This window comes from Brienomyrus brachyistius, chromosome 18 (assembly GCF_023856365.1).
Source record: "Brienomyrus brachyistius isolate T26 chromosome 18, BBRACH_0.4, whole genome shotgun sequence".
In the NCBI taxonomy this organism is placed as follows: Eukaryota; Metazoa; Chordata; class Actinopteri; order Osteoglossiformes; family Mormyridae; genus Brienomyrus; species Brienomyrus brachyistius.
The window spans coordinates 6,318,554-6,337,477 of NC_064550.1; the positions used below are offsets into that span (position 1 = coordinate 6,318,554).

The following is an 18,924-nucleotide window of genomic DNA, read 5'->3' on the forward strand; positions in this document are numbered from 1 at the left end:
AACACACAGATGTCGGGGCTTCTGGACCGGCAACTTTCTGAACCGGTTCTTCTCTGCGAAGTGCCTTCTGACTCCGAAGCCCATAAAGCACAGCTGTGCTCATGTACTCGCTGTCTCCGTGGCGCAATCGGTTAGCGCGCTCGGCTGTTAACCGAGAGGTTGGTGGTTCAAACCCACCCGGGGACGTGCTCTCTTTTTCCTCTCTGACTTGAAGCGGATGATCTCTCCATCAGTCTCCCTTTATGGTGCGTTGCATTATTTCTCTATTATCCTAGCATGCAATATCAGAGTTTTACCAGACTTGTTAGTCTCTTTGCTTTCTTTATAGTTTGCCTCTCGAAAAAAGAATATCGCTGTGAATCAACTAAAACAATTTTGCACTAAAATACTTTGTCTTTCTTCTTTCTTTGTCTCTGGGAAAAAACACTCTTGCGCCAAAACTGCTAAAACAACAACAAATTTGCGTGTGGTATACATGGCACAAAAAACGCAGCGCCATGCACTTCTACAGCATCGCAGACGGAATGCTTTCCGGGCGTGTCGTAGCTGGGGTGTAGCACGTCGAGGGGAGATTTCATAGCGCCGGATGGGTCCCCAGTAGCACCTTTTGGTGCACCGTGCTGGGGGGGAAGACTCTGGCACTCTTTCACGTTGCCAGCACTCACATCAAGCAAAGGGGACCAGCAAGGAACGCCATACTGGCAGCAAGAAGCACAGCCTGAATGGCACTCAGGAGAACCAGCGCAGGGGGCACCAGGATTTGAACCTAGGACCTCTTGATCTGCAGTCAAATGCTCTACCACTGAGCTATACCCCCCGCAGGCAGAGCAAAGGAGATGAGGTGGAAACACAAGCCACTTTGACACACTCTGTGGCTACTCTTTATGCAGCATTAAGCTGTAACCCAGTCATGAAAAAAAAAGCGACTTCTCCTTTAAGACACAGGGCAGTGCTGTACGGCACATAGGCGAAATGTGCCCTGAAGACGGAAGGCTTTGCCAGGTCTGACCTGAAGGGGCACCTGTGAGTATTTCTGTATGACAGGGCGCAAAGCACTGTCATGGGGGATCCCTGGTGGTCTAGTGGTCAGGATTTGGCGCTCTCACCGCCACGGCCCGGGTTCGATTCCCGGTCAGGGAAGTCCGGGGGTCTTTCTGGGCTTCTTTTTTTTTTTTTTTTTTTTTTTTTTGTCTCTCCCTGCACTTCCCATTGTGACCCTTACGGCCAGCTTCTGACTTCCGGGACCTGAACGAGGCCCTCACAGCATTCCCAGTGCAGTCGCGCCCTCAGCTACCTTCTCACCCTTCTGTTTTTCACTCCTGGCCAATATAATGAGCAGCAGGGCATTTTCAAGTGAGCTGCACGACAGCCAGCACGGACATCCACTTGCATGGGAGAACACAGCGCATTCACCACGCAGGCCACGGGTCCTATCTGGCCTCTCACAAGAAGGCAGAGTGAGTCACGATCAAGTTTTATTGACGGCGTGACTCTTCATGTTCACGTCTCGGAGGGCGATGGGCTTCTAAGCGCCAAGAAGACAGCGCCCAGCGTGGGGCTCGAACCCACGACCCTGAGATTAAGAGTCTCATGCTCTACCGACTGAGCTAGCCGGGCCAACACACAGATGTCGGGGCTTCTGGACCGGCAACTTTCTGAACCGGTTCTTCTCTGCGAAGTGCCTTCTGACTCCGAAGCCCATAAAGCACAGCTGTGCTCATGTACTCGCTGTCTCCGTGGCGCAATCGGTTAGCGCGCTCGGCTGTTAACCGAGAGGTTGGTGGTTCAAACCCACCCGGGGACGTGCTCTCTTTTTCCTCTCTGACTTGAAGCGGATGATCTCTCCATCAGTCTCCCTTTATGGTGCGTTGCATTATTTCTCTATTATCCTAGCATGCAATATCAGAGTTTTACCAGACTTGTTAGTCTCTTTGCTTTCTTTATAGTTTGCCTCTCGAAAAAAGAATATCGCTGTGAATCAACTAAAACAATTTTGCACTAAAATACTTTGTCTTTCTTCTTTCTTTGTCTCTGGGAAAAAACACTCTTGCGCCAAAACTGCTAAAACAACAACAAATTTGCGTGTGGTATACATGGCACAAAAAACGCAGCGCCATGCACTTCTACAGCATCGCAGACGGAATGCTTTCCGGGCGTGTCGTAGCTGGGGTGTAGCACGTCGAGGGGAGATTTCATAGCGCCGGATGGGTCCCCAGTAGCACCTTTTGGTGCACCGTGCTGGGGGGGAAGACTCTGGCACTCTTTCACGTTGCCAGCACTCACATCAAGCAAAGGGGACCAGCAAGGAACGCCATACTGGCAGCAAGAAGCACAGCCTGAATGGCACTCAGGAGAACCAGCGCAGGGGGCACCAGGATTTGAACCTAGGACCTCTTGATCTGCAGTCAAATGCTCTACCACTGAGCTATACCCCCCGTAGGCAGAGCAAAGGAGATGAGGTGGAAACACAAGCCACTTTGACACACTCTGTGGCTACTCTTTATGCAGCATTAAGCTGTAACCCAGTCATGAAAAAAAAAGCGACTTCTCCTTTAAGACACAGGGCAGTGCTGTACGGCACATAGGCGAAATGTGCCCTGAAGACGGAAGGCTTTGCCAGGTCTGACCTGAAGGGGCACCTGTGAGTATTTCTGTATGACAGGGCGCAAAGCACTGTCATGGGGAATCCCTGGTGGTCTAGTGGTCAGGATTTGGCGCTCTCACCGCCACGGCCCGGGTTCGATTCCCGGTCAGGGAAGTCCGGGGGTCTTTCTGGGCTTCTTTTTTTTTTTTTTTTTTTTTTTGTCTCTCCCTGCACTTCCCATTGTGACCCTTACGGCCAGCTTCTGACTTCCGGGACCTGAACGAGGCCCTCACAGCATTCCCAGTGCAGTCGCGCCCTCAGCTACCTTCTCACCCTTCTGTTTTTCACTCCTGGCCAATATAATGAGCAGCAGGGCATTTTCAAGTGAGCTGCACGACAGCACGGACATCCACTTGCATGGGAGAACACAGCGCATTCACCACGCAGGCCACGGGTCCTATCTGGCCTCTCACAAGAAGGCAGAGTGAGTCACGATCAAGTTTTATTGACGGCGTGACTCTTCATGTTCACGTCTCGGAGGGCGATGGGCTTCTAAGCGCCAAGAAGACAGCGCCCAGCGTGGGGCTCGAACCCACGACCCTGAGATTAAGAGTCTCATGCTCTACCGACTGAGCTAGCCGGGCCAACACACAGATGTCGGGGCTTCTGGACCGGCAACTTTCTGAACCGGTTCTTCTCTGCGAAGTGCCTTCTGACTCCGAAGCCCATAAAGCACAGCTGTGCTCATGTACTCGCTGTCTCCGTGGCGCAATCGGTTAGCGCGCTCGGCTGTTAACCGAGAGGTTGGTGGTTCAAACCCACCCGGGGACGTGCTCTCTTTTTCCTCTCTGACTTGAAGCGGATGATCTCTCCATCAGTCTCCCTTTATGGTGCGTTGCATTATTTCTCTATTATCCTAGCATGCAATATCAGAGTTTTACCAGACTTGTTAGTCTCTTTGCTTTCTTTATAGTTTGCCTCTCGAAAAAAGAATATCGCTGTGAATCAACTAAAACAATTTTGCACTAAAATACTTTGTCTTTCTTCTTTCTTTGTCTCTGGGAAAAAACACTCTTGCGCCAAAACTGCTAAAACAACAACAAATTTGCGTGTGGTATACATGGCACAAAAAACGCAGCGCCATGCACTTCTACAGCATCGCAGACGGAATGCTTTCCGGGCGTGTCGTAGCTGGGGTGTAGCACGTCGAGGGGAGATTTCATAGCGCCGGATGGGTCCCCAGTAGCACCTTTTGGTGCACCGTGCTGGGGCGGAAGACTCTGGCACTCTTTCACGTTGCCAGCACTCACATCAAGCAAAGGGGACCAGCAAGGAACGCCATACTGGCAGCAAGAAGCACAGCCTGAATGGCACTCAGGAGAACCAGCGCAGGGGGCACCAGGATTTGAACCTAGGACCTCTTGATCTGCAGTCAAATGCTCTACCACTGAGCTATACCCCCCGCAGGCAGAGCAAAGGAGATGAGGTGGAAACACAAGCCACTTTGACACACTCTGTGGCTACTCTTTATGCAGCATTAAGCTGTAACCCAGTCATGAAAAAAAAAGCGACTTCTCCTTTAAGACACAGGGCAGTGCTGTACGGCACATAGGCGAAATGTGCCCTGAAGACGGAAGGCTTTGCCAGGTCTGACCTGAAGGGGCACCTGTGAGTATTTCTGTATGACAGGGCGCAAAGCACTGTCATGGGGGATCCCTGGTGGTCTAGTGGTCAGGATTTGGCGCTCTCACCGCCACGGCCCGGGTTCGATTCCCGGTCAGGGAAGTCCGGGGGTCTTTCTGGGCTTCTTTTTTTTTTTTTTTTTTTGTCTCTCCCTGCACTTCCCATTGTGACCCTTACGGCCAGCTTCTGACTTCCGGGACCTGAACGAGGCCCTCACAGCATTCCCAGTGCAGTCGCGCCCTCAGCTACCTTCTCACCCTTCTGTTTTTCACTCCTGGCCAATATAATGAGCAGCAGGGCATTTTCAAGTGAGCTGCACGACAGCCAGCACGGACATCCACTTGCATGGGAGAACACAGCGCATTCACCACGCAGGCCACGGGTCCTATCTGGCCTCTCACAAGAAGGCAGAGTGAGTCACGATCAAGTTTTATTGACGGCGTGACTCTTCATGTTCACGTCTCGGAGGGCGATGGGCTTCTAAGCGCCAAGAAGACAGCGCCCAGCGTGGGGCTCGAACCCACGACCCTGAGATTAAGAGTCTCATGCTCTACCGACTGAGCTAGCCGGGCCAACACACAGATGTCGGGGCTTCTGGACCGGCAACTTTCTGAACCGGTTCTTCTCTGCGAAGTGCCTTCTGACTCCGAACCCCATAAAGCACAGCTGTGCTCATGTACTCGCTGTCTCCGTGGCGCAATCGGTTAGCGCGCTCGGCTGTTAACCGAGAGGTTGGTGGTTCAAACCCACCCGGGGACGTGCTCTCTTTTTCCTCTCTGACTTGAAGCGGATGATCTCTCCATCAGTCTCCCTTTATGGTGCGTTGCATTATTTCTCTATTATCCTAGCATGCAATATCAGAGTTTTACCAGACTTGTTAGTCTCTTTGCTTTCTTTATAGTTTGCCTCTCAAAAAAAGAATATCGCTGTGAATCAACTAAAACAATTTTGCACTAAAATACTTTGTCTTTCTTCTTTCTTTGTCTCTGGGAAAAAACACTCTTGCGCCAAAACTGCTAAAACAACAACAAATTTGCGTGTGGTATACATGGCACAAAAAACGCAGCGCCATGCACTTCTACAGCATCGCAGACGGAATGCTTTCCGGGCGTGTCGTAGCTGGGGTGTAGCACGTCGAGGGGAGATTTCATAGCGCCGGATGGGTCCCCAGTAGCACCTTTTGGTGCACCGTGCTGGGGGGGGAAGACTCTGGCACTCTTTCACGTTGCCAGCACTCACATCAAGCAAAGGGGACCAGCAAGGAACGCCATACTGGCAGCAAGAAGCACAGCCTGAATGGCACTCAGGAGAACCAGCGCAGGGGGCACCAGGATTTGAACCTAGGACCTCTTGATCTGCAGTCAAATGCTCTACCACTGAGCTATACCCCCCGCAGGCAGAGCAAAGGAGATGAGGTGGAAACACAAGCCACTTTGACACACTCTGTGGCTACTCTTTATGCAGCATTAAGCTGTAACCCAGTCATGAAAAAAAAAGCGACTTCTCCTTTAAGACACAGGGCAGTGCTGTACGGCACATAGGCGAAATGTGCCCTGAAGACGGAAGGCTTTGCCAGGTCTGACCTGAAGGGGCACCTGTGAGTATTTCTGTATGACAGGGCGCAAAGCACTGTCATGGGGGATCTCTGGTGGTCTAGTGGTCAGGATTTGGCGCTCTCACCGCCACGGCCCGGGTTCGATTCCCGGTCAGGGAAGTCCGGGGGTCTTTCTGGGCTTCTTTTTTTTTTTTTTTTTTTTGTCTCTCCCTGCACTTCCCATTGTGACCCTTACGGCCAGCTTCTGACTTCCGGGACCTGAACGAGGCCCTCACAGCATTCCCAGTGCAGTCGCGCCCTCAGCTACCTTCTCCCCCTTCTGTTTTTCACTCCTGGCCAATATAATGAGCAGCAGGGCATTTTCAAGTGAGCTGCACGACAGCCAGCACGGACATCCACTTGCATGGGAGAACACAGCGCATTCACCACGCAGGCCACGGGTCCTATCTGGCCTCTCACAAGAAGGCAGAGTGAGTCACGATCAAGTTTTATTGACGGCGTGACTCTTCATGTTCACGTCTCGGAGGGCGATGGGCTTCTAAGCGCCAAGAAGACAGCGCCCAGCGTGGGGCTCGAACCCACGACCCTGAGATTAAGAGTCTCATGCTCTACCGACTGAGCTAGCCGGGCCAACACACAGATGTCGGGGCTTCTGGACCGGCAACTTTCTGAACCGGTTCTTCTCTGCGAAGTGCCTTCTGACTCCGAACCCCATAAAGCACAGCTGTGCTCATGTACTCGCTGTCTCCGTGGCGCAATCGGTTAGCGCGCTCGGCTGTTAACCGAGAGGTTGGTGGTTCAAACCCACCCGGGGACGTGCTCTCTTTTTCCTCTCTGACTTGAAGCGGATGATCTCTCCATCAGTCTCCCTTTATGGTGCGTTGCATTATTTCTCTATTATCCTAGCATGCAATATCAGAGTTTTACCAGACTTGTTAGTCTCTTTGCTTTCTTTATAGTTTGCCTCTCAAAAAAAGAATATCGCTGTGAATCAACTAAAACAATTTTGCACTAAAATACTTTGTCTTTCTTCTTTCTTTGTCTCTGGGAAAAAACACTCTTGCGCCAAAACTGCTAAAACAACAACAAATTTGCGTGTGGTATACATGGCACAAAAAACGCAGCGCCATGCACTTCTACAGCATCGCAGACGGAATGCTTTCCGGGCGTGTCGTAGCTGGGGTGTAGCACGTCGAGGGGAGATTTCATAGCGCCGGATGGGTCCCCAGTAGCACCTTTTGGTGCACCGTGCTGGGGGGGGAAGACTCTGGCACTCTTTCACGTTGCCAGCACTCACATCAAGCAAAGGGGACCAGCAAGGAACGCCATACTGGCAGCAAGAAGCACAGCCTGAATGGCACTCAGGAGAACCAACGCAGGGGGCACCAGGATTTGAACCTAGGACCTCTTGATCTGCAGTCAAATGCTCTACCCCTGAGCTATACCCCCCGCAGGTAGAGCAAAGGAGATGAGGTGGAAACACAAGCCACTTTGACACACTCTGTGGCTACTCTTTATGCAGCATTAAGCTGTAACCCAGTCATGAAAAAAAAAGCGACTTCTCCTTTAAGACACAGGGCAGTGCTGTACGGCACATAGGCGAAATGTGCCCTGAAGACGGAAGGCTTTGCCAGGTCTGACCTGAAGGGGCACCTGTGAGTATTTCTGTATGACAGGGCGCAAAGCACTGTCATGGGGGATCCCTGGTGGTCTAGTGGTCAGGATTTGGCGCTCTCACCGCCACGGCCCGGGTTCGATTCCCGGTCAGGGAAGTCCGGGGGTCTTTCTGGGCTTCTTTTTTTTTTTTTTTTTTTTTGTCTCTCCCTGCACTTCCCATTGTGACCCTTACGGCCAGCTTCTGACTTCCGGGACCTGAACGAGGCCCTCACAGCATTCCCAGTGCAGTCGCGCCCTCAGCTACCTTCTCACCCTTCTGTTTTTCACTCCTGGCCAATATAATGAGCAGCAGGGCATTTTCAAGTGAGCTGCACGACAGCACGGACATCCACTTGCATGGGAGAACACAGCGCATTCACCACGCAGGCCACGGGTCCTATCTGGCCTCTCACAAGAAGGCAGAGTGAGTCACGATCAAGTTTTATTGACGGCGTGACTCTTCATGTTCACGTCTCGGAGGGCGATGGGCTTCTAAGCGTCAAGAAGACAGCGCCCAGCGTGGGGCTCGAACCCACGACCCTGAGATTAAGAGTCTCATGCTCTACCGACTGAGCTAGCCGGGCCAACACACAGATGTCGGGGCTTCTGGACCGGCAACTTTCTGAACCGGTTCTTCTCTGCGAAGTGCCTTCTGACTCCGAACCCCATAAAGCACAGCTGTGCTCATGTACTCGCTGTCTCCGTGGCGCAATCGGTTAGCGCGCTCGGCTGTTAACCGAGAGGTTGGTGGTTCAAACCCACCCGGGGACGTGCTCTCTTTTTCCTCTCTGACTTGAAGCGGATGATCTCTCCATCAGTCTCCCTTTATGGTGCGTTGCACTATTTCTCTATTATCCTAGCATGCAATATCAGAGTTTTACCAGACTTGTTAGTCTCTTTGCTTTCTTTATAGTTTGCCTCTCAAAAAAAGAATATCGCTGTGAATCAACTAAAACAATTTTGCACTAAAATACTTTGTCTTTCTTCTTTCTTTGTCTCTGGGAAAAAACACTCTTGCGCCAAAACTGCTAAAACAACAACAAATTTGCGTGTGGTATACATGGCACAAAAAACGCAGCGCCATGCACTTCTACAGCATCGCAGACGGAATGCTTTCCGGGCGTGTCGTAGCTGGGGTGTAGCACGTCGAGGGGAGATTTCATAGCGCCGGATGGGTCCCCAGTAGCACCTTTTGGTGCACCGTGCTGGGGGGGAAGACTCTGGCACTCTTTCACGTTGCCAGCACTCACATCAAGCAAAGGGGACCAGCAAGGAACGCCATACTGGCAGCAAGAAGCACAGCCTGAACGGCACTCAGGAGAACCAGCGCAGGGGGCACCAGGATTTGAACCTAGGACCTCTTGATCTGCAGTCAAATGCTCTACCACTGAGCTATACCCCCGCAGGCAGAGCAAAGGAGATGAGGTGGAAACACAAGCCACTTTGACACACTCTGTGGCTACTCTTTATGCAGCATTAAGCTGTAACCCAGTCATGAAAAAAAAAGCGACTTCTCCTTTAAGACACAGGGCAGTGCTGTACGGCACATAGGCGAAATGTGCCCTGAAGACGGAAGGCTTTGCCAGGTCTGACCTGAAGGGGCACCTGTGAGTATTTCTGTATGACAGGGCGCAAAGCACTGTCATGGGGGATCCCTGGTGGTCTAGTGGTCAGGATTTGGCGCTCTCACCGCCACGGCCCGGGTTCGATTCCCGGTCAGGGAAGTCCGGGGGTCTTTCTGGGCTTCTTTTTTTTTTTTTTTTTTTTTTTTTTGATCTCTCCCTGCACTTCCCATTGTGACCCTTACGGCCAGCTTCTGACTTCCGGGACCTGAACGAGGCCCTCACAGCATTCCCAGTGCAGTCGCGCCCTCAGCTACCTTCTCACCCTTCTGTTTTTCACTCCTGGCCAATATAATGAGCAGCAGGGCATTTTCAAGTGAGCTGCACGACAGCACGGACATCCACTTGCATGGGAGAACACAGCGCATTCACCACGCAGGCCACGGGTCCTATCTGGCCTCTCACAAGAAGGCAGAGTGAGTCACGATCAAGTTTTATTGACGGCGTGACTCTTCATGTTCACGTCTCGGAGGCGATGGGCTTCTAAGCGCCAAGAAGACAGCGCCCAGCGTGGGGCTCGAACCCACGACCCTGAGATTAAGAGTCTCATGCTCTACCGACTGAGCTAGCCGGGCCAACACACAGATGTCGGGGCTTCTGGACCGGCAACTTTCTGAACCGGTTCTTCTCTGCGAAGTGCCTTCTGACTCCGAAGCCCATAAAGCACAGCTGTGCTCATGTACTCGCTGTCTCCGTGGCGCAATCGGTTAGCGCGCTCGGCTGTTAACCGAGAGGTTGGTGGTTCAAACCCACCCGGGGACGTGCTCTCTTTTTCCTCTCTGACTTGAAGCGGATGATCTCTCCATCAGTCTCCCTTTATGGTGCGTTGCATTATTTCTCTATTATCCTAGCATGCAATATCAGAGTTTTACCAGACTTGTTAGTCTCTTTGCTTTCTTTATAGTTTGCCTCTCGAAAAAAGAATATCGCTGTGAATCAACTAAAACAATTTTGCACTAAAATACTTTGTCTTTCTTCTTTCTTTGTCTCTGGGAAAAAACACTCTTGCGCCAAAACTGCTAAAACAACAACAAATTTGCGTGTGGTATACATGGCACAAAAAACGCAGCGCCATGCACTTCTACAGCATCGCAGACGGAATGCTTTCCGGGCGTGTCGTAGCTGGGGTGTAGCACGTCGAGGGGAGATTTCATAGCGCCGGATGGGTCCCCAGTAGCACCTTTTGGTGCACCGTGCTGGGGGGGAAGACTCTGGCACTCTTTCACGTTGCCAGCACTCACATCAAGCAAAGGGGACCAGCAAGGAACGCCATACTGGCAGCAAGAAGCACAGCCTGAATGGCACTCAGGAGAACCAGCGCAGGGGGCACCAGGATTTGAACCTAGGACCTCTTGATCTGCAGTCAAATGCTCTACCACTGAGCTATACCCCCCGCAGGCAGAGCAAAGGAGATGAGGTGGAAACACAAGCCACTTTGACACACTCTGTGGCTACTCTTTATGCAGCATTAAGCTGTAACCCAGTCATGAAAAAAAAAGCGACTTCTCCTTTAAGACACAGGGCAGTGCTGTACGGCACATAGGCGAAATGTGCCCTGAAGACGGAAGGCTTTGCCAGGTCTGACCTGAAGGGGCACCTGTGAGTATTTCTGTATGACAGGGCGCAAAGCACTGTCATGGGGGATCCCTGGTGGTCTAGTGGTCAGGATTTGGCGCTCTCACCGCCACGGCCCGGGTTCGATTCCCGGTCAGGGAAGTCCGGGGGTCTTTCTGGGCTTCTTTTTTTTTTTTTTTTTTTTTTTTTTGTCTCTCCCTGCACTTCCCATTGTGACCCTTACGGCCAGCTTCTGACTTCCGGGACCTGAACGAGGCCCTCACAGCATTCCCAGTGCAGTCGCGCCCTCAGCTACCTTCTCACCCTTCTGTTTTTCACTCCTGGCCAATATAATGAGCAGCAGGGCATTTTCAAGTGAGCTGCACGACAGCCAGCACGGACATCCACTTGCATGGGAGAACACAGCGCATTCACCACGCAGGCCACGGGTCCTATCTGGCCTCTCACAAGAAGGCAGAGTGAGTCACGATCAAGTTTTATTGACGGCGTGACTCTTCATGTTCACGTCTCGGAGGGCGATGGGCTTCTAAGCGCCAAGAAGACAGCGCCCAGCGTGGGGCTCGAACCCACGACCCTGAGATTAAGAGTCTCATGCTCTACCGACTGAGCTAGCCGGGCCAACACACAGATGTCGGGGCTTCTGGACCGGCAACTTTCTGAACCGGTTCTTCTCTGCGAAGTGCCTTCTGACTCCGAAGCCCATAAAGCACAGCTGTGCTCATGTACTCGCTGTCTCCGTGGCGCAATCGGTTAGCGCGCTCGGCTGTTAACCGAGAGGTTGGTGGTTCAAACCCACCCGGGGACGTGCTCTCTTTTTCCTCTCTGACTTGAAGCGGATGATCTCTCCATCAGTCTCCCTTTATGGTGCGTTGCATTATTTCTCTATTATCCTAGCATGCAATATCAGAGTTTTACCAGACTTGTTAGTCTCTTTGCTTTCTTTATAGTTTGCCTCTCGAAAAAAGAATATCGCTGTGAATCAACTAAAACAATTTTGCACTAAAATACTTTGTCTTTCTTCTTTCTTTGTCTCTGGGAAAAAACACTCTTGCGCCAAAACTGCTAAAACAACAACAAATTTGCGTGTGGTATACATGGCACAAAAAACGCAGCGCCATGCACTTCTACAGCATCGCAGACGGAATGCTTTCCGGGCGTGTCGTAGCTGGGGTGTAGCACGTCGAGGGGAGATTTCATAGCGCCGGATGGGTCCCCAGTAGCACCTTTTGGTGCACCGTGCTGGGGGGGAAGACTCTGGGACTCTTTCACGTTGCCAGCACTCACATCAAGCAAAGGGGACCAGCAAGGAACGCCATACTGGCAGCAAGAAGCACAGCCTGAATGGCACTCAGGAGAACCAGCGCAGGGGGCACCAGGATTTGAACCTAGGACCTCTTGATCTGCAGTCAAATGCTCTACCACTGAGCTATACCCCCCGTAGGCAGAGCAAAGGAGATGAGGTGGAAACACAAGCCACTTTGACACACTCTGTGGCTACTCTTTATGCAGCATTAAGCTGTAACCCAGTCATGAAAAAAAAAGCGACTTCTCCTTTAAGACACAGGGCAGTGCTGTACGGCACATAGGCGAAATGTGCCCTGAAGACGGAAGGCTTTGCCAGGTCTGACCTGAAGGGGCACCTGTGAGTATTTCTGTATGACAGGGCGCAAAGCACTGTCATGGGGAATCCCTGGTGGTCTAGTGGTCAGGATTTGGCACTCTCACCGCCACGGCCCGGGTTCGATTCCCGGTCAGGGAAGTCCGGGGGTCTTTCTGGGCTTCTTTTTTTTTTTTTTTTTTTTTTTGTCTCTCCCTGCACTTCCCATTGTGACCCTTACGGCCAGCTTCTGACTTCCGGGACCTGAACGAGGCCCTCACAGCATTCCCAGTGCAGTCGCGCCCTCAGCTACCTTCTCACCCTTCTGTTTTTCACTCCTGGCCAATATAATGAGCAGCAGGGCATTTTCAAGTGAGCTGCACGACAGCACGGACATCCACTTGCATGGGAGAACACAGCGCATTCACCACGCAGGCCACGGGTCCTATCTGGCCTCTCACAAGAAGGCAGAGTGAGTCACGATCAAGTTTTATTGACGGCGTGACTCTTCATGTTCACGTCTCGGAGGGCGATGGGCTTCTAAGCGCCAAGAAGACAGCGCCCAGCGTGGGGCTCGAACCCACGACCCTGAGATTAAGAGTCTCATGCTCTACCGACTGAGCTAGCCGGGCCAACACACAGATGTCGGGGCTTCTGGACCGGCAACTTTCTGAACCGGTTCTTCTCTGCGAAGTGCCTTCTGACTCCGAAGCCCATAAAGCACAGCTGTGCTCATGTACTCGCTGTCTCCGTGGCGCAATCGGTTAGCGCGCTCGGCTGTTAACCGAGAGGTTGGTGGTTCAAACCCACCCGGGGACGTGCTCTCTTTTTCCTCTCTGACTTGAAGCGGATGATCTCTCCATCAGTCTCCCTTTATGGTGCGTTGCATTATTTCTCTATTATCCTAGCATGCAATATCAGAGTTTTACCAGACTTGTTAGTCTCTTTGCTTTCTTTATAGTTTGCCTCTCGAAAAAAGAATATCGCTGTGAATCAACTAAAACAATTTTGCACTAAAATACTTTGTCTTTCTTCTTTCTTTGTCTCTGGGAAAAAACACTCTTGCGCCAAAACTGCTAAAACAACAACAAATTTGCGTGTGGTATACATGGCACAAAAAACGCAGCGCCATGCACTTCTACAGCATCGCAGACGGAATGCTTTCCGGGCGTGTCGTAGCTGGGGTGTAGCACGTCGAGGGGAGATTTCATAGCGCCGGATGGGTCCCCAGTAGCACCTTTTGGTGCACCGTGCTGGGGCGGAAGACTCTGGCACTCTTTCACGTTGCCAGCACTCACATCAAGCAAAGGGGACCAGCAAGGAACGCCATACTGGCAGCAAGAAGCACAGCCTGAATGGCACTCAGGAGAACCAGCGCAGGGGGCACCAGGATTTGAACCTAGGACCTCTTGATCTGCAGTCAAATGCTCTACCACTGAGCTATACCCCCCGCAGGCAGAGCAAAGGAGATGAGGTGGAAACACAAGCCACTTTGACACACTCTGTGGCTACTCTTTATGCAGCATTAAGCTGTAACCCAGTCATGAAAAAAAAAGCGACTTCTCCTTTAAGACACAGGGCAGTGCTGTACGGCACATAGGCGAAATGTGCCCTGAAGACGGAAGGCTTTGCCAGGTCTGACCTGAAGGGGCACCTGTGAGTATTTCTGTATGACAGGGCGCAAAGCACTGTCATGGGGGATCCCTGGTGGTCTAGTGGTCAGGATTTGGCGCTCTCACCGCCACGGCCCGGGTTCGATTCCCGGTCAGGGAAGTCCGGGGGTCTTTCTGGGCTTCTTTTTTTTTTTTTTTTTTTGTCTCTCCCTGCACTTCCCATTGTGACCCTTACGGCCAGCTTCTGACTTCCGGGACCTGAACGAGGCCCTCACAGCATTCCCAGTGCAGTCGCGCCCTCAGCTACCTTCTCACCCTTCTGTTTTTCACTCCTGGCCAATATAATGAGCAGCAGGGCATTTTCAAGTGAGCTGCACGACAGCCAGCACGGACATCCACTTGCATGGGAGAACACAGCGCATTCACCACGCAGGCCACGGGTCCTATCTGGCCTCTCACAAGAAGGCAGAGTGAGTCACGATCAAGTTTTATTGACGGCGTGACTCTTCATGTTCACGTCTCGGAGGGCGATGGGCTTCTAAGCGCCAAGAAGACAGCGCCCAGCGTGGGGCTCGAACCCACGACCCTGAGATTAAGAGTCTCATGCTCTACCGACTGAGCTAGCCGGGCCAACACACAGATGTCGGGGCTTCTGGACCGGCAACTTTCTGAACCGGTTCTTCTCTGCGAAGTGCCTTCTGACTCCGAACCCCATAAAGCACAGCTGTGCTCATGTACTCGCTGTCTCCGTGGCGCAATCGGTTAGCGCGCTCGGCTGTTAACCGAGAGGTTGGTGGTTCAAACCCACCCGGGGACGTGCTCTCTTTTTCCTCTCTGACTTGAAGCGGATGATCTCTCCATCAGTCTCCCTTTATGGTGCGTTGCATTATTTCTCTATTATCCTAGCATGCAATATCAGAGTTTTACCAGACTTGTTAGTCTCTTTGCTTTCTTTATAGTTTGCCTCTCAAAAAAAGAATATCGCTGTGAATCAACTAAAACAATTTTGCACTAAAATACTTTGTCTTTCTTCTTTCTTTGTCTCTGGGAAAAAACACTCTTGCGCCAAAACTGCTAAAACAACAACAAATTTGCGTGTGGTATACATGGCACAAAAAACGCAGCGCCATGCACTTCTACAGCATCGCAGACGGAATGCTTTCCGGGCGTGTCGTAGCTGGGGTGTAGCACGTCGAGGGGAGATTTCATAGCGCCGGATGGGTCCCCAGTAGCACCTTTTGGTGCACCGTGCTGGGGGGGGAAGACTCTGGCACTCTTTCACGTTGCCAGCACTCACATCAAGCAAAGGGGACCAGCAAGGAACGCCATACTGGCAGCAAGAAGCACAGCCTGAATGGCACTCAGGAGAACCAGCGCAGGGGGCACCAGGATTTGAACCTAGGACCTCTTGATCTGCAGTCAAATGCTCTACCACTGAGCTATACCCCCCGCAGGCAGAGCAAAGGAGATGAGGTGGAAACACAAGCCACTTTGACACACTCTGTGGCTACTCTTTATGCAGCATTAAGCTGTAACCCAGTCATGAAAAAAAAAGCGACTTCTCCTTTAAGACACAGGGCAGTGCTGTACGGCACATAGGCGAAATGTGCCCTGAAGACGGAAGGCTTTGCCAGGTCTGACCTGAAGGGGCACCTGTGAGTATTTCTGTATGACAGGGCGCAAAGCACTGTCATGGGGGATCTCTGGTGGTCTAGTGGTCAGGATTTGGCGCTCTCACCGCCACGGCCCGGGTTCGATTCCCGGTCAGGGAAGTCCGGGGGTCTTTCTGGGCTTCTTTTTTTTTTTTGTCTCTCCCTGCACTTCCCATTGTGACCCTTACGGCCAGCTTCTGACTTCCGGGACCTGAACGAGGCCCTCACAGCATTCCCAGTGCAGTCGCGCCCTCAGCTACCTTCTCCCCCTTCTGTTTTTCACTCCTGGCCAATATAATGAGCAGCAGGGCATTTTCAAGTGAGCTGCACGACAGCCAGCACGGACATCCACTTGCATGGGAGAACACAGCGCATTCACCACGCAGGCCACGGGTCCTATCTGGCCTCTCACAAGAAGGCAGAGTGAGTCACGATCAAGTTTTATTGACGGCGTGACTCTTCATGTTCACGTCTCGGAGGGCGATGGGCTTCTAAGCGCCAAGAAGACAGCGCCCAGCGTGGGGCTCGAACCCACGACCCTGAGATTAAGAGTCTCATGCTCTACCGACTGAGCTAGCCGGGCCAACACACAGATGTCGGGGCTTCTGGACCGGCAACTTTCTGAACCGGTTCTTCTCTGCGAAGTGCCTTCTGACTCCGAACCCCATAAAGCACAGCTGTGCTCATGTACTCGCTGTCTCCGTGGCGCAATCGGTTAGCGCGCTCGGCTGTTAACCGAGAGGTTGGTGGTTCAAACCCACCCGGGGACGTGCTCTCTTTTTCCTCTCTGACTTGAAGCGGATGATCTCTCCATCAGTCTCCCTTTATGGTGCGTTGCATTATTTCTCTATTATCCTAGCATGCAATATCAGAGTTTTACCAGACTTGTTAGTCTCTTTGCTTTCTTTATAGTTTGCCTCTCAAAAAAAGAATATCGCTGTGAATCAACTAAAACAATTTTGCACTAAAATACTTTGTCTTTCTTCTTTCTTTGTCTCTGGGAAAAAACACTCTTGCGCCAAAACTGCTAAAACAACAACAAATTTGCGTGTGGTATACATGGCACAAAAAACGCAGCGCCATGCACTTCTACAGCATCGCAGACGGAATGCTTTCCGGGCGTGTCGTAGCTGGGGTGTAGCACGTCGAGGGGAGATTTCATAGCGCCGGATGGGTCCCCAGTAGCACCTTTTGGTGCACCGTGCTGGGGGGGGAAGACTCTGGCACTCTTTCACGTTGCCAGCACTCACATCAAGCAAAGGGGACCAGCAAGGAACGCCATACTGGCAGCAAGAAGCACAGCCTGAATGGCACTCAGGAGAACCAACGCAGGGGGCACCAGGATTTGAACCTAGGACCTCTTGATCTGCAGTCAAATGCTCTACCCCTGAGCTATACCCCCCGCAGGTAGAGCAAAGGAGATGAGGTGGAAACACAAGCCACTTTGACACACTCTGTGGCTACTCTTTATGCAGCATTAAGCTGTAACCCAGTCATGAAAAAAAAAGCGACTTCTCCTTTAAGACACAGGGCAGTGCTGTACGGCACATAGGCGAAATGTGCCCTGAAGACGGAAGGCTTTGCCAGGTCTGACCTGAAGGGGCACCTGTGAGTATTTCTGTATGACAGGGCGCAAAGCACTGTCATGGGGGATCCCTGGTGGTCTAGTGGTCAGGATTTGGCGCTCTCACCGCCACGGCCCGGGTTCGATTCCCGGTCAGGGAAGTCCGGGGGTCTTTCTGGGCTTCTTTTTTTTTTTTTTTTTTTTTGTCTCTCCCTGCACTTCCCATTGTGACCCTTACGGCCAGCTTCTGACTTCCGGGACCTGAACGAGGCCCTCACAGCATTCCCAGTGCAGTCGCGCCCTCAGCTACCTTCTCACCCTTCTGTTTTTCACTCCTGGCCAATATAATGAGCAGCAGGGCATTTTCAAGTGAGCTGCACGACATCCAGCACGGACATCCACTTGCATGGGAGAACACAGCGCATTCACCACGCAGGCCACGGGTCCTATCTGGCCTCTCACAAGAAGGCAGAGTGAGTCACGATCAAGTTTTATTGACGGCGTGACTCTTCATGTTCACGTCTCGGAGGGCGATGGGCTTCTAAGCGCCAAGAAGACAGCGCCCAGCGTGGGGCTCGAACCCACGACCCTGAGATTAAGAGTCTCATGCTCTACCGACTGAGCTAGCCGGGCCAACACACAGATGTCGGGGCTTCTGGACCGGCAACTTTCTGAACCGGTTCTTCTCTGCGAAGTGCCTTCTGACTCCGAACCCCATAAAGCACAGCTGTGCTCATGTACTCGCTGTCTCCGTGGCGCAATCGGTTAGCGCGCTCGGCTGTTAACCGAGAGGTTGGTGGTTCAAACCCACCCGGGGACGTGCTCTCTTTTTCCTCTCTGACTTGAAGCGGATGATCTCTCCATCAGTCTCCCTTTATGGTGCGTTGCATTATTTCTCTATTATCCTAGCATGCAATATCAGAGTTTTACCAGACTTGTTAGTCTCTTTGCTTTCTTTATAGTTTGCCTCTCAAAAAAAGAATATCGCTGTGAATCAACTAAAACAATTTTGCACTAAAATACTTTGTCTTTCTTCTTTCTTTGTCTCTGGGAAAAAACACTCTTGCGCCAAAACTGCTAAAACAACAACAAATTTGCGTGTGGTATACATGGCACAAAAAAAGCAGCGCCATGCACTTCTACAGCATCGCAGACGGAATGCTTTCCGGGCGTGTCGTAGCTGGGGTGTAGCACGTCGAGGGGAGATTTCATAGCGCCAGATGGGTCCCCAGTAGCACCTTTTGGTGCACCGTGCTGGGGGGGGAAGACTCTGGCACTCTTTCACGTTGCCAGCACTCACATCAAGCAAAGGGGACCAGCAAGGAACGCCATACTGGCAGCAAGAAGCACAGCCTGAATGGCACTCAGGAGAACCAGCGCAGGGGGCACCAGGATTTGAACCTAGGACCTCTTGATCTGCAGTCAAATGCTCTACCACTGAGCTATACCCCCCGCAGGCAGAGCAAAGGAGATGAGGTGGAAACACAAGCCACTTTGACACACTCTGTGGCTACTCTTTATGCAGCATTAAGCTGTAACCCAGTCATGAAAAAAAAAGCGACTTCTCCTTTAAGACACAGGGCAGTGCTGTACGGCACATAGGCGAAATGTGCCCTGAAGACGGAAGGCTTTGCCAGGTCTGACCTGAAGGGGCACCTGTGAGTATTTCTGTATGACAGGGCGCAAAGCAGTGTCATGGGGGATCCCTGGTGGTCTAGTGGTCAGGATTTGGCGCTCTCACCGCCACGGCCCGGGTTCGATTCCCGGTCAGGGAAGTCCGGGGGTCTTTCTGGGCTTCTTTTTTTTTTTTTTTTTTCTTGTCT

General features: G+C 51.9%; 44 non-coding genes across 44 annotated transcripts; 21 read left to right on the forward strand and 23 right to left on the reverse strand.

Annotated features, from left to right (window-relative positions):
* Positions 1–112: 112 nt before the first annotated feature.
* trnan-guu (transfer RNA asparagine (anticodon GUU)) lies at positions 113–186 on the forward strand. Its single transcript has one exon. It is a non-coding gene; the product is annotated as a tRNA-Asn (tRNA).
* A 559-nt stretch (positions 187–745) lies between these two features.
* Positions 746–817, reverse strand: trnac-gca (transfer RNA cysteine (anticodon GCA)). The gene has a single exon. It is a non-coding gene; the product is annotated as a tRNA-Cys (tRNA).
* A 251-nt stretch (positions 818–1,068) lies between these two features.
* On the forward strand, positions 1,069–1,140 carry trnae-cuc (transfer RNA glutamic acid (anticodon CUC)). Its single transcript has one exon. It is a non-coding gene; the product is annotated as a tRNA-Glu (tRNA).
* A 404-nt stretch (positions 1,141–1,544) lies between these two features.
* trnak-cuu (transfer RNA lysine (anticodon CUU)) lies at positions 1,545–1,617 on the reverse strand. The gene has a single exon. It is a non-coding gene; the product is annotated as a tRNA-Lys (tRNA).
* Positions 1,618–1,730: 113 nt separating this feature from the next.
* Positions 1,731–1,804, forward strand: trnan-guu (transfer RNA asparagine (anticodon GUU)). Its single transcript has one exon. It is a non-coding gene; the product is annotated as a tRNA-Asn (tRNA).
* Positions 1,805–2,363: 559 nt separating this feature from the next.
* On the reverse strand, positions 2,364–2,435 carry trnac-gca (transfer RNA cysteine (anticodon GCA)). The gene has a single exon. It is a non-coding gene; the product is annotated as a tRNA-Cys (tRNA).
* Positions 2,436–2,686: 251 nt separating this feature from the next.
* trnae-cuc (transfer RNA glutamic acid (anticodon CUC)) lies at positions 2,687–2,758 on the forward strand. Its single transcript has one exon. It is a non-coding gene; the product is annotated as a tRNA-Glu (tRNA).
* A 397-nt stretch (positions 2,759–3,155) lies between these two features.
* Positions 3,156–3,228, reverse strand: trnak-cuu (transfer RNA lysine (anticodon CUU)). The gene has a single exon. It is a non-coding gene; the product is annotated as a tRNA-Lys (tRNA).
* A 113-nt stretch (positions 3,229–3,341) lies between these two features.
* Positions 3,342–3,415, forward strand: trnan-guu (transfer RNA asparagine (anticodon GUU)). The gene has a single exon. It is a non-coding gene; the product is annotated as a tRNA-Asn (tRNA).
* A 559-nt stretch (positions 3,416–3,974) lies between these two features.
* Positions 3,975–4,046, reverse strand: trnac-gca (transfer RNA cysteine (anticodon GCA)). Its single transcript has one exon. It is a non-coding gene; the product is annotated as a tRNA-Cys (tRNA).
* A 251-nt stretch (positions 4,047–4,297) lies between these two features.
* Positions 4,298–4,369, forward strand: trnae-cuc (transfer RNA glutamic acid (anticodon CUC)). The gene has a single exon. It is a non-coding gene; the product is annotated as a tRNA-Glu (tRNA).
* A 397-nt stretch (positions 4,370–4,766) lies between these two features.
* Positions 4,767–4,839, reverse strand: trnak-cuu (transfer RNA lysine (anticodon CUU)). Its single transcript has one exon. It is a non-coding gene; the product is annotated as a tRNA-Lys (tRNA).
* A 113-nt stretch (positions 4,840–4,952) lies between these two features.
* On the forward strand, positions 4,953–5,026 carry trnan-guu (transfer RNA asparagine (anticodon GUU)). The gene has a single exon. It is a non-coding gene; the product is annotated as a tRNA-Asn (tRNA).
* A 560-nt stretch (positions 5,027–5,586) lies between these two features.
* trnac-gca (transfer RNA cysteine (anticodon GCA)) lies at positions 5,587–5,658 on the reverse strand. Its single transcript has one exon. It is a non-coding gene; the product is annotated as a tRNA-Cys (tRNA).
* A 721-nt stretch (positions 5,659–6,379) lies between these two features.
* Positions 6,380–6,452, reverse strand: trnak-cuu (transfer RNA lysine (anticodon CUU)). The gene has a single exon. It is a non-coding gene; the product is annotated as a tRNA-Lys (tRNA).
* A 113-nt stretch (positions 6,453–6,565) lies between these two features.
* Positions 6,566–6,639, forward strand: trnan-guu (transfer RNA asparagine (anticodon GUU)). The gene has a single exon. It is a non-coding gene; the product is annotated as a tRNA-Asn (tRNA).
* A 560-nt stretch (positions 6,640–7,199) lies between these two features.
* Positions 7,200–7,271, reverse strand: trnac-gca (transfer RNA cysteine (anticodon GCA)). Its single transcript has one exon. It is a non-coding gene; the product is annotated as a tRNA-Cys (tRNA).
* A 251-nt stretch (positions 7,272–7,522) lies between these two features.
* trnae-cuc (transfer RNA glutamic acid (anticodon CUC)) lies at positions 7,523–7,594 on the forward strand. Its single transcript has one exon. It is a non-coding gene; the product is annotated as a tRNA-Glu (tRNA).
* A 395-nt stretch (positions 7,595–7,989) lies between these two features.
* trnak-cuu (transfer RNA lysine (anticodon CUU)) lies at positions 7,990–8,062 on the reverse strand. The gene has a single exon. It is a non-coding gene; the product is annotated as a tRNA-Lys (tRNA).
* A 113-nt stretch (positions 8,063–8,175) lies between these two features.
* trnan-guu (transfer RNA asparagine (anticodon GUU)) lies at positions 8,176–8,249 on the forward strand. Its single transcript has one exon. It is a non-coding gene; the product is annotated as a tRNA-Asn (tRNA).
* Positions 8,250–8,808: 559 nt separating this feature from the next.
* Positions 8,809–8,880, reverse strand: trnac-gca (transfer RNA cysteine (anticodon GCA)). Its single transcript has one exon. It is a non-coding gene; the product is annotated as a tRNA-Cys (tRNA).
* Positions 8,881–9,130: 250 nt separating this feature from the next.
* trnae-cuc (transfer RNA glutamic acid (anticodon CUC)) lies at positions 9,131–9,202 on the forward strand. The gene has a single exon. It is a non-coding gene; the product is annotated as a tRNA-Glu (tRNA).
* A 400-nt stretch (positions 9,203–9,602) lies between these two features.
* On the reverse strand, positions 9,603–9,675 carry trnak-cuu (transfer RNA lysine (anticodon CUU)). Its single transcript has one exon. It is a non-coding gene; the product is annotated as a tRNA-Lys (tRNA).
* A 113-nt stretch (positions 9,676–9,788) lies between these two features.
* On the forward strand, positions 9,789–9,862 carry trnan-guu (transfer RNA asparagine (anticodon GUU)). The gene has a single exon. It is a non-coding gene; the product is annotated as a tRNA-Asn (tRNA).
* Positions 9,863–10,421: 559 nt separating this feature from the next.
* On the reverse strand, positions 10,422–10,493 carry trnac-gca (transfer RNA cysteine (anticodon GCA)). The gene has a single exon. It is a non-coding gene; the product is annotated as a tRNA-Cys (tRNA).
* A 251-nt stretch (positions 10,494–10,744) lies between these two features.
* Positions 10,745–10,816, forward strand: trnae-cuc (transfer RNA glutamic acid (anticodon CUC)). The gene has a single exon. It is a non-coding gene; the product is annotated as a tRNA-Glu (tRNA).
* Positions 10,817–11,220: 404 nt separating this feature from the next.
* trnak-cuu (transfer RNA lysine (anticodon CUU)) lies at positions 11,221–11,293 on the reverse strand. The gene has a single exon. It is a non-coding gene; the product is annotated as a tRNA-Lys (tRNA).
* A 113-nt stretch (positions 11,294–11,406) lies between these two features.
* On the forward strand, positions 11,407–11,480 carry trnan-guu (transfer RNA asparagine (anticodon GUU)). Its single transcript has one exon. It is a non-coding gene; the product is annotated as a tRNA-Asn (tRNA).
* A 559-nt stretch (positions 11,481–12,039) lies between these two features.
* Positions 12,040–12,111, reverse strand: trnac-gca (transfer RNA cysteine (anticodon GCA)). The gene has a single exon. It is a non-coding gene; the product is annotated as a tRNA-Cys (tRNA).
* Positions 12,112–12,831: 720 nt separating this feature from the next.
* On the reverse strand, positions 12,832–12,904 carry trnak-cuu (transfer RNA lysine (anticodon CUU)). Its single transcript has one exon. It is a non-coding gene; the product is annotated as a tRNA-Lys (tRNA).
* Positions 12,905–13,017: 113 nt separating this feature from the next.
* trnan-guu (transfer RNA asparagine (anticodon GUU)) lies at positions 13,018–13,091 on the forward strand. The gene has a single exon. It is a non-coding gene; the product is annotated as a tRNA-Asn (tRNA).
* Positions 13,092–13,650: 559 nt separating this feature from the next.
* trnac-gca (transfer RNA cysteine (anticodon GCA)) lies at positions 13,651–13,722 on the reverse strand. Its single transcript has one exon. It is a non-coding gene; the product is annotated as a tRNA-Cys (tRNA).
* Positions 13,723–13,973: 251 nt separating this feature from the next.
* Positions 13,974–14,045, forward strand: trnae-cuc (transfer RNA glutamic acid (anticodon CUC)). The gene has a single exon. It is a non-coding gene; the product is annotated as a tRNA-Glu (tRNA).
* A 397-nt stretch (positions 14,046–14,442) lies between these two features.
* trnak-cuu (transfer RNA lysine (anticodon CUU)) lies at positions 14,443–14,515 on the reverse strand. Its single transcript has one exon. It is a non-coding gene; the product is annotated as a tRNA-Lys (tRNA).
* Positions 14,516–14,628: 113 nt separating this feature from the next.
* On the forward strand, positions 14,629–14,702 carry trnan-guu (transfer RNA asparagine (anticodon GUU)). Its single transcript has one exon. It is a non-coding gene; the product is annotated as a tRNA-Asn (tRNA).
* A 560-nt stretch (positions 14,703–15,262) lies between these two features.
* On the reverse strand, positions 15,263–15,334 carry trnac-gca (transfer RNA cysteine (anticodon GCA)). Its single transcript has one exon. It is a non-coding gene; the product is annotated as a tRNA-Cys (tRNA).
* A 713-nt stretch (positions 15,335–16,047) lies between these two features.
* On the reverse strand, positions 16,048–16,120 carry trnak-cuu (transfer RNA lysine (anticodon CUU)). The gene has a single exon. It is a non-coding gene; the product is annotated as a tRNA-Lys (tRNA).
* A 113-nt stretch (positions 16,121–16,233) lies between these two features.
* trnan-guu (transfer RNA asparagine (anticodon GUU)) lies at positions 16,234–16,307 on the forward strand. The gene has a single exon. It is a non-coding gene; the product is annotated as a tRNA-Asn (tRNA).
* A 560-nt stretch (positions 16,308–16,867) lies between these two features.
* On the reverse strand, positions 16,868–16,939 carry trnac-gca (transfer RNA cysteine (anticodon GCA)). The gene has a single exon. It is a non-coding gene; the product is annotated as a tRNA-Cys (tRNA).
* Positions 16,940–17,190: 251 nt separating this feature from the next.
* trnae-cuc (transfer RNA glutamic acid (anticodon CUC)) lies at positions 17,191–17,262 on the forward strand. Its single transcript has one exon. It is a non-coding gene; the product is annotated as a tRNA-Glu (tRNA).
* A 399-nt stretch (positions 17,263–17,661) lies between these two features.
* Positions 17,662–17,734, reverse strand: trnak-cuu (transfer RNA lysine (anticodon CUU)). The gene has a single exon. It is a non-coding gene; the product is annotated as a tRNA-Lys (tRNA).
* A 113-nt stretch (positions 17,735–17,847) lies between these two features.
* trnan-guu (transfer RNA asparagine (anticodon GUU)) lies at positions 17,848–17,921 on the forward strand. Its single transcript has one exon. It is a non-coding gene; the product is annotated as a tRNA-Asn (tRNA).
* A 560-nt stretch (positions 17,922–18,481) lies between these two features.
* On the reverse strand, positions 18,482–18,553 carry trnac-gca (transfer RNA cysteine (anticodon GCA)). Its single transcript has one exon. It is a non-coding gene; the product is annotated as a tRNA-Cys (tRNA).
* A 251-nt stretch (positions 18,554–18,804) lies between these two features.
* trnae-cuc (transfer RNA glutamic acid (anticodon CUC)) lies at positions 18,805–18,876 on the forward strand. Its single transcript has one exon. It is a non-coding gene; the product is annotated as a tRNA-Glu (tRNA).
* The last annotated feature ends 48 nt before the right edge of the window (positions 18,877–18,924 follow it).